At 39.3% G+C, this 10,094-nt stretch overlaps 1 long non-coding RNA gene across 1 annotated transcript; it reads right to left on the reverse strand.

Moving 5' to 3' along the window:
- Positions 1 to 8,785: 8,785 nt before the first annotated feature.
- Positions 8,786 to 9,715, reverse strand: LOC133526994 (uncharacterized). The gene is made up of 2 exons (XR_009800801.1): positions 9,225 to 9,715; positions 8,786 to 8,825 (listed from the first exon to the last, which is right to left on the reverse strand). It is a non-coding gene; the product is annotated as an uncharacterized LOC133526994 (long non-coding RNA).
- Positions 9,716 to 10,094: the final 379 nt, after the last annotated feature.

A 10,094-nucleotide genomic window follows, 5' to 3' on the forward strand; every position in this document is an offset into this window, starting at 1 on the left:
AACCGTCGTGCCTTGAAACCCTCACAACGCTCAAGATTCCACTTCTCAAACCACTCGCTACGCTTGTAGTTCAATTTTGGAATCTTTCGCTTGCTAGGGCATCAATATTAGCACGAGCGGTTAAACAAAAACAATTATTGTACACAATAACAATCAACATATGAATAATAAACTAAGAATGAGTAAAATAATACACTTTTGAATATATTATATCATGGGGATTACAGAAAATGTTTGAAAAAAAAATAATGTTCTAAAAAAGTTTCTTTCTAATGATCTTATATCTACATAAAACTGAAGACTAGTTAAAAAAAAGTTAGGTACCTACTTTTAAATAAGTATTTGAAATTCAACCAATTTCACTTAAATACCAGTACTGAATTTTTCTTTTAACATTTTAATAGCAGAAACTGTTTAATTTTATTAAATAGAAAATAAAAATACACACTAAACAAACGTAAATAATAAAAAGGCTGGATTCCACCAGTTTGCGGCACTGTGTGGCACAAGCATATTCAGTATAAAAATGCTTGTGTGGAATCCCACCTTAACGTTATGTTATGTACATGTTGAATTGAATATATAAACACATAACAAACTAGTCAACTGTTGTATCCAGAATGATACAAACAAAACAATGAAACTGTCTTTTTCGGGGGTGTACTTATTTGATGAGATCACGACGTTATGGTAAAAATCCTGTACTTTAGAGTAAGAGAGGAATGGGCATTGTGAATGTCATCTCGCTCAGTGCGGTAGGGCACAGCTGAGCACAGCGGATGTCATCCAGATCTAGAACATAATCCAATATTGCACATACAATATTAAGTACAAATGGTGGACTTAATGACTTAAGGCATTATCTACCAGTCAACCACTGGTTAAAAAAGAGACGTTTGTTAGGTGCAGGCTTTGTACTTGAGAATAACCTCCACTAGACCAAATAACACTAGGCCCTACTCATACTGTTGTGTTCCTGCCGGTGAGTAAGGTTGCCAGAGCTCAACGAGGGTGCGTGGTGTTAGGGTCAGCAACGCGCATGTGACACCTCTGGAGTTGCACGCGCATAGGCTACGGTAACTGCTTACTAACAGGCGGGCCGCTTGCTTGCCACCGACGTAGTTTAAAAAAAGTAATATATGAAATAAAATTCTACTTATTCTTTTATGCTTTCAAGAAAGAGATGTCGAATTGCAGTTAATTTACTCCGTCTAATTCTGAATACCGCTGTAGCAATATTTGATATTGTAAAACCTTATTAATATCGTGAATACAAAACCACTAGACTGTAAAAAATCCTATCTTGTCTGCCACTCGACTTTCACTTAAGAAAATTACTCAGTGAAATTATGAGAAAAACATGAAAATCAGCGAGAACGCAAGGACTCGAGAAGACAAGTGCTCAAACTTTTCTCCAGCCGAAGACGCTGAGTGATGGACAAATACATCTCAAAATTTATGACAGACGCGCTTAGCATGATTGGACATTAAAATAGAGAAAAAGATTAAAACCTCGCCAGCTGGGGACTAGTAGGACAAATTTGCGTAGAGCCTAGTGGCATTAATTTCTAGTGAGTCACATTACAAAGAGGAATTTCAATTATTTACCCAGAAAACGACTCCACTATATATACATACTGACTAAATAAATCAGATGTTTCTTAATACTATAGGGACATAAGAAAAAAGCATCTTTTCATCGTTTCTAAGTTATTATTAATATAATAACTCTTTAATTATTATTTACAACAGTGAAAATGTCGTCCAATCGCTTAACTCCCTTCTCAAAATTAATGTGATGGATGTATAGGAAGAACTGAATACACTATATATGTAAATAAACGAAACCCAGTTTTCTAGTGCCTCCGACTCAACGGCCGAAAAATACAGTTTGCGTATATTGAAAGTTATTCCACTTTTATTATGCAAAAGTTTGATTGGATAAAATATGCACAAACCTTTTTGTACCAAATCGAATTCGTAAAACATATATACGCAATCCTCTGCTCGATCGCTTAAAATGAAGTAATTATTTTAAAATAAAACTTGTTTTCAATATACGAACGGATTTTTGGATCTGACACATATATGAAACAAAAGCACTTATATATTTAAATTGCATAGATTTTTAAATTGAAATTTATTCTCCCGTTATTTAGATAGAACAATACATATTTTACGTAACAATAAAATTTTATGTATAATAAATAAATAAAAATAATTAATTCAGTGACTTGAAAGCATAACAATAAGTATATAATGAATAACCATGGTAAAAATGATAGCTGCATATTTAAATTTTTTAATTATACTTACATTTGTTAATACACCAAAAAGAGTTCTAAACGAGGAATTTTAAAAACAATCTATTCTTACAATGTAAGTCATACAGGATAGAAGTACTTACGTATTAAATGTCTAAAAACTGCAACCTTCATCTGAAAGCTAAATCTGTCAACAGCCATAAACAGTATTAAAATAAATTCTAAGCAATTGGAACCTGTAGCGAAACCTTATCTGGGTCAAGAAAACATTCATTTAGTCCGTTTAGGTATATCAAAATGTTAAGAAGATAGTAATTAAACGAGTCCACCGGTTAACAACTCTCGCAAAACCTACAGGTACTACATCGATGTTGAATCTCGTTTCAAATTTAAATTGTGAACGAACGTGTTTTACAATTCAAATCGTCTGAACTGCGAAACTTGGACACAGCGAAAAGGTGAAAACTGTAATAAAATATACCAAAGTTGATCTCGTTCAAGTGGACTTTTAATACCTCTTGAGCAAACCTACTTTACGATTCAGGCGGCCTTCTTTCTCCCAATGTTGCTTCAGTGAGACCCGAATTCATGTTAATCGTTTGTTGATGGAGTTTTACATGGATATTGCGAAAATTTTAGGATTCCCTTTAATGAGATAGGACCCAACTTAGAGGAATGCTTAAACTTTGAATGCAAGATCTGTATTGAAATGTGAGTAGGCTGGGCGCTCTGCCGTACTGCTTCGTGTCGAAACATTGAATTCGGCCATTTAAAATTGAAGGTAACACATTATCACCACGCCACACTAGCATCGTTTGCCACATACAGTCAAGGAATTTAATTTCAGTACAGAATAGCATGAGTTCCCTAGCGACTTTCATATTGATTATCACTGTTACAAGGTACGAAATGGTACTGAAATGAAATTATTTGACTGTATTGGCTACGTGCGAAGTGCATGGTGGGGGTGAGTAAAGCGATCCCTGCGCATAAGGTGGTAAAAATTAGAAGTAACTGCGGATAGCGTCTTTAACATTTCGTACAAGTTATGGTTCGAAATGAAACTTTGATTTACTACACAATATGTAAAGCGCTGTTGCTACGAGTATACGACCTACGCATGGTTTAACTGAGCAAACACCACTGAAAACTGAAAATCATAATAAAAAATAGGTACATTCTGCATAGAAACGTACTCACTCCGTCCGATTTACCGGCCGATCGGCAAGCTCTCTTGTTTATGTCAATATTCCCGTTTGTATCGATATTGAAATGTAAAAACGCCTGTGTAAACCCCAGCGGCTATTACATATCTATACTAGTATACATGCATTTTTTCTATTTATCATTCACGTTGTTGACTTACGTTTGTATTCGAAAATGGTCTGTCATTCTTAAGGGTCAAAAATAAAAATAAATGAGTTTTTTGGCGATAATACTTTTATAAAAATACACTGTTACTGATAATATAGGTATGTACGGTCACGTCTGAAAATATCGATAGGGACAAAATGCCAAAAATATGTATACACTACCCTAATATATGGGCCATAAAGTCGTGTATATATATTTTTGTCACTTCGATCGTGTCGATGTTTTCAGACGTGACTGTACATAAAACATTTGATAGTGACACTAGTCGTATTTTCTTTCAGTAATTCGGTCAGTTACAATTATTAAAAAGCTTTCATCAATATGTATCAGCTTCCATAGGTGATATATTGTTTTATTGATCTGTTCAAATATACGCAGAACATGTAAGACTTAACCATAATTTAGACCATAATTAAGAGTGCTTGAGCTTCAAGAGTGCTTTAAATTGAAGGCTTTTCGGTAGCCGGTTTTGCGTTCAATCAGCGTCAAAAGTCGCGGATTAGACTACGCGTCAAAAGTATCTACCATTCTCTATCACCTTTAAAAGGATACATGACTGTGACAGATACTTTCGATCGCCAACTGTAGAAACATATTTCTATATAGAAAAGTATTTTAGGGTGGCAGACACTTTTGGCACGTTGTTTCATCCGCTGCTATTGATGCTGGCTGTACTTACACAAAAGCGTATGACGGCCTTATCAGAATATTTATTTTACCGCTAGACATCAGAAAGTAAAATCTGCCATTCCTTCCGTCATTGAAATTACCTCGCAACTGAATTTAAAGTTACCGTGTTATTTAAATTCAACAAATGCTACAAATTCCGAACTCAAAACTCAACTTTCGGCTCCATACTTGTTACGAAGCTGATTAATTCCATTCCACACGAGTGTGGGGACTTGCAATGTATCGGCCAGACCAATATAATATGAATTCTACAATAATGACAACTGTGTGAGATCAGGTAGCGTTCTTACACAGGTTTAACACACAATGGACTCACGTTTGCTTCGCAGAGGATTGGAATAGTACCCTAGGAGTCAAAACGTATAACAGCCATCCATTTCGTGGGTTAAAAATGGCGGTAGCGGGGCGCCGCAAACTTGTCTCACCTTGTAACAAAGTTAGCACAAAGTAGCTGGATTTATCGACGGGGTTTGCCACGCGGCTTTTAGCGGTAACGCACACTGCGCATATAACTAGCGGCATGATGTATAGCAGCACTGGCTGAGGTAAGACGAGCCAGAGTCATATTTACTGTCCCACTTGTGCATTTCTCTTCTTCAGTGTCTAGTTTCCTTTAACAATAGGTACCCTGAAAACATCATGCATTAACAGTTTAATATCCACTAACAATGCATAATATCTACACCACCGCCGGAAAGATTTTGATTATGACTTAGTATCATCAATATCTTCATTTGATTGCTTAAAATGTATTGCGTCCATCAAAATGACGATATCAAACAACGCGATCTCGTCGTCTAAGATTATATACAATAAACGATTGCTTGAAATATATAGTCCTCCTCATCGTTTTCGATGACGACGACCCTAAATAAACATTATGGACGTTGTCTGGCATAAGCCCTAATGTGGCTGGCCAGGCCGAACTTGCTGTTAAATACTCTATTGCACGCATGACAATAAAGCTGGCCAGCTGCGTTGAACGTGTACACGTAAGAGGGCTTAGGTCTCTCTTTCCGTAACTGGCGTCTTATGTCTAGGCTAGTGAGGCGGTTATCTTCAAATGTTTTGACACTGTTATGGATGGTAGAACGCCAAGAAGACCTCCTTCCAGCAAGCTCCTTCCAACGCTTAGGGTCGATGGCGCAAGCGCTCAGATGCCGTTTGAGCACGTCCTTGTAGCGCAGATGCTGACCTCCGTGCTTCCGCTTACCCACCGCCAACTCAGAGTAGAGAACAGCTTTAGGCAAGCGGTGGTCATCCATTCAAAGGACGTTCCCGCACCATCTGAGCTGCCGCTGCATTAGTAAGGTCTAAATGCCATACATTCCGATTGCGATTGTCATGATGAGTATTAGTTGCCTGTGGAAAGAGTAGTACAGTCAGCTATAAAAGATTGTACCATAAATGAAATTAATGCAAAAAACTTATTTGTGTTCCAAACTTAGTTTCCCAGTAAACGCGATGCCTTACAAAACACCATCAACAAGGCGGCGAATCTTCGAACTGTCTGATTGGCTATTATGCAAATAGGTACAGCGATCAGCCGTGGATCAGCCCTTCGCATACTGCGGACCGCCACCGCCACCGCCAGAGTGGATGGAGCGTATGAATTATCGCTCGGGGTGTTTTGCAGCCCTTCTAGCTTATGATATGAGCTAAATTAACCCTTGGGTAGCATTTATGCATAATGTAGCAATTATTAGGCTAAATTCCGAAACGAGCTTGTAACAGGATTTGAATTCAAGCTTTGGATAAGCATAGCACCTCGAATATGTGACAATCGCCCGAAAATATTTATTCACATTTCCTAGAATTTCTACAGAGTTTGGCACGCAATGAGATTACATAAGTAACCAATAAATAGCCTGCAAGTTTATCGCTTGGCACGTCTTCTAAAGGTATTTTATTAAGAAAAATGTATTGTAACTTGTTTAATTTGGAACACACCTATTACCCAATTAAAACACGCAATTCATGTATTGTTTATTAATAATCCTTTAATTAATATGATGATTTAATAAAACGGTAAAAATAAACTAACTTATCTATTAAATAAAACTAAATTAAAACTAAAAACTAATACTAAATAAAATTAAAATATGTCTAAAAAATTTGGCCCCTTTGACATGGTGCCGAGGATGCTGGCAGCATTTCCCCGCTGTATAGCGATGCTAATACGTTGTGCGAGAAAGCTGCCAGCTCTTCGGTCACCTGTGAAGTCGACCAGCCGTTTAGATAGTTCTTTAAAAAGTTGTAGAGCATTAGGACCCCACGGGCCAAGCGTCTCGACCCCAAATGGCATAAAAATGTATTCGGGGCCGAGACCCCTGTACTTTTGTATTTTAAGCTTTTCGGCCCCTTTAGCCGCGGCACCCGCACTGTTACTGGTTCCGGTGAGGTGGGAAGGGGCTAGTGTGTCTACACAGGTTGCGTCCCACACCAGCACCCTTCCCAAACTCCAGGGCATCAGGGACATACCGTCCGGTCTCTTGCCGTCGTCTCTGGCTACGCCAGTTGGCTCCAGTAGAGCTGGCACGTTGACGGATGCAAGAGACCGGCGGATTATGTCATTCAGTGCGGCGTGCCTGGAAAAGCGGCCAGCACTTTTTTGACAGGATAACCCGTGGTGTCCTAATTCGTCGACCTCACTACCGCAGGGGCACCTGTGTGGAGCACAGATGCGAACTCCAAGCCGAAGACAGGTCGCGATGCGAAGGGTGTCCGGCGTGAGGAAGGTTCCAGTGTTTGGTGAAGGATACGCCCGGAGCCAGTCACCAGATTCCCTCGACGCCGAAGCCAGTAGCCTGGCCCGTTCGCGACCTGTACTACGGCTTAGGAGGGAAGTAACTGAAATTTGGCACATGATGTCGTCCCAGCTCCTTTGGTAATTTGGAAGAGTTGGGAAATCCTTACTCGGGCAAGCACTTGACCAAGCTTTCTTGGCTTCATCCAAGCCCGCAATCTCATAGTTTGAGGGAAGACCCCGTACGATTTTTCCTATGAGATTTGCGGAGCTGTGGACTGAAGACAAAAAAGCTGGTAGGGATACACTAGAAATTTTTCTGATCCCTAGCCCACCATGACGGATGGGTAGGGATGCTTGGGTCCAGGAATGATCGCAGAGCTGAATGTTAAGAATGGATTCCAAAGTTGACTTGATAAGGTCATCTAAAGGTAAAATAATATTTTCAAATTTCCAAATAGGGCTACACCGAATGACGTATGTCAATTTAGGGACAAAAAGGCAGAATTTAAGTATTGAAATTGCGTAATGCGGGCTTATTTCGAGGAGACGGTTTGAGTAGTTTTTGAATTTGGAAATTAAATTTTGTATATAATTTGGAAAAGAGTCTTCGAAAATAGGAGAACCTAGGAGGCAAAGTGATTCGCGATTAACTATTTTTATGTTCGGAGTTAGGGTGTTGAATTTTTGTTCAATGTTATTGTGATTAGGGATGGAATTTGGAAAGTACAGTTCACATTTGCTAAAATTTAATTCAAGACCTATGTTCCTAAACTCTGTCTTGATTGTATACAGATCGGATAAAACAGTATCTACGTCACCTCCTAGGGTTCCATCATCTAGGTACCACACGTTAAATTTAGAATTTAGTTTTTTGATAATAGGGTTAATTGCCAAAGAGAATATGGCTGGCCCGAGCGGGTCACCCTGTTGACAGCCAACTTCTGAAGAAAGCACGTTTTCGCGATATAATAATTTTGTAGGATCTGCGTAGGATAGAAGGAGATAGTAGTAAATTTCGGGTAGGTTATGTTTTGTTTCTGTCAGCAGGGTGTCTCTATTTACGGAGTTGAAGGCATTTTTAACATCGATTTTGATCAACACTTCGGACGTCGTGTTAGAGAGGTACGTGCGTAGGGAGTGTACGGCTGCTTCGCACCCCCCTTTGGTGCCAAAACCTAGTTGTATCGGTTCAAAATGAGGTTTTAATTTAGATATTATATGCCGAACTGCTAATTTAGATGCCAGACGCCGAAGTGTTGTACCAACGGCTATTGGTCTCACCCCTCCGTCTTTTTTGTTTAGAGCTATTAGGTTGGCGCCGAAAAGAATGGGGACTATGTCAGGGTTAATGTTTCCTGTATACATTTTATTAATTAATTTTGTTATGGAATTTAGAAGCTGTTCACCTGCATCGCCTGAAGAATATGAAATGAGGTCTTTCAGATGTTGGGGTGAGATTCCGTCTAGGCCCGCTGCGGATCCAGTTTTAAAAGAAGCAATGGCATCGAGGGTTTCTTTACTATTGATTTGGAGACATACCTGGCTAGCCGTTGGTGGGTCGAGAAAATATGGGGTTGAAGGAGCTGGAGGGTGTTTAGTCTGTAAGGCCTGAAGGGTGTCTAGATTGTCTGGCGACAGCGACTCGCTTGAAAAAAGGAGACGGGCTGCACCTTTTAAATCCCCGTCGCTGATTTTGTTTTCAATATGCTTTCGACGATTAAATAGTCCCGTGTTCTTATGTGTGTTTGCTGTGGAGGGCGGAAAAGTTTGATTATAGCAGTTGTTTTTAATTTTTTGTGAAAGTGAGGTATTAGAGTCAACTTCATTGACATGAAGCGTGCGGTATGAGAATAGGAAGAGATTGTGCCAGTCATCGATGCTATTATTTTCTATGCATGATTCAATGAGTTTGGAAAGATGGGTTGCTACAGTGATTCTAGCGCCACGCGGGACTCTTTTAACTACTGGGATGCTATGTTTTCAGTTGCTGAGATGAAGATGAAATGGAACAGCTGGATTGTTAGTGACCAAAGGTATGGGGGCTGATGTGACAGGGCTATTAGGAGTGATATTTTGAGTGAGGCAGTTTCTATGTGATTTCGTGAAATGTATATTAAGCCCTTTTACGGATTTAAAACTTCTAGTACATTTGCTGCATGTGTGGTTAGACGAAGTGCTGTCGCCAGGTTGGGTTGAAGATTGCATCCACACTTAAATAAGTAACTTAAAAACATAAACTACCTATACAAAAACAATGTAAGTTAACAGATGTAAAAATAAAAATTTGACACTGTCAGTGACTGCGAGCTGTGACGGGATGTGCGCCGATATATGCGTAGAAGTTGCACGGTGCAAGAACTTGACACGGCGCAGGCGTAAGCTTTATGTTGTCGTGGCAACGTGCGCCGTCGGGCCAATAGCGTGGAGCACATATGTACACAACGGAAATTCAATGATGGCGACCTTTCAATGTTCTGAAGGCGAAAAGACAGCTCAGTTCATAGAGCGAGTGCGTTGTTATTTACTGCTGCAAACACTTATATGTGTGAGTCGCAAGTAAAGAAAATGTTTCTGATATAAATTACTTGCCCATCACTTGTTTTAGTATTTTTACAACGTGCTTTTTGTCAGCTGAGAAATGCCAAGTTTGCCTTTTTTTTTTTTGTTCTTAAATAAATCTATAAAACGGTGACAAACATGGCTTCTTTAAGAGTCTAAAACGTCTGCGCGAGGAAAAAAACATTGTTAGTGTCAAGTACTGTGTTTGCAAATATAATTGATGATGGATTTTATTACAAAAGTTGCGCCTCAACATCGATTACATTCTGTCTATCTATTATATTAGGTTTACATTCATCATCATCATCATCTCAGCCATAAGACGTCCACTGCTGAACATAGGCCTCCCCCTTGGACCTCCACATGTACCGGTTGGAAGCGACCCACATCCAGCGTTTTCCGGCGACCTTAATAAGGTCGTCTGTCCATCTTGTGGATGGTCGTCCTACGCTGCGCTT

The sequence above is a fragment of the Cydia pomonella genome, chromosome 17 (assembly GCF_033807575.1).
Source record: "Cydia pomonella isolate Wapato2018A chromosome 17, ilCydPomo1, whole genome shotgun sequence".
NCBI lineage: Eukaryota > Metazoa > Arthropoda > Insecta > Lepidoptera > Tortricidae > Cydia > Cydia pomonella.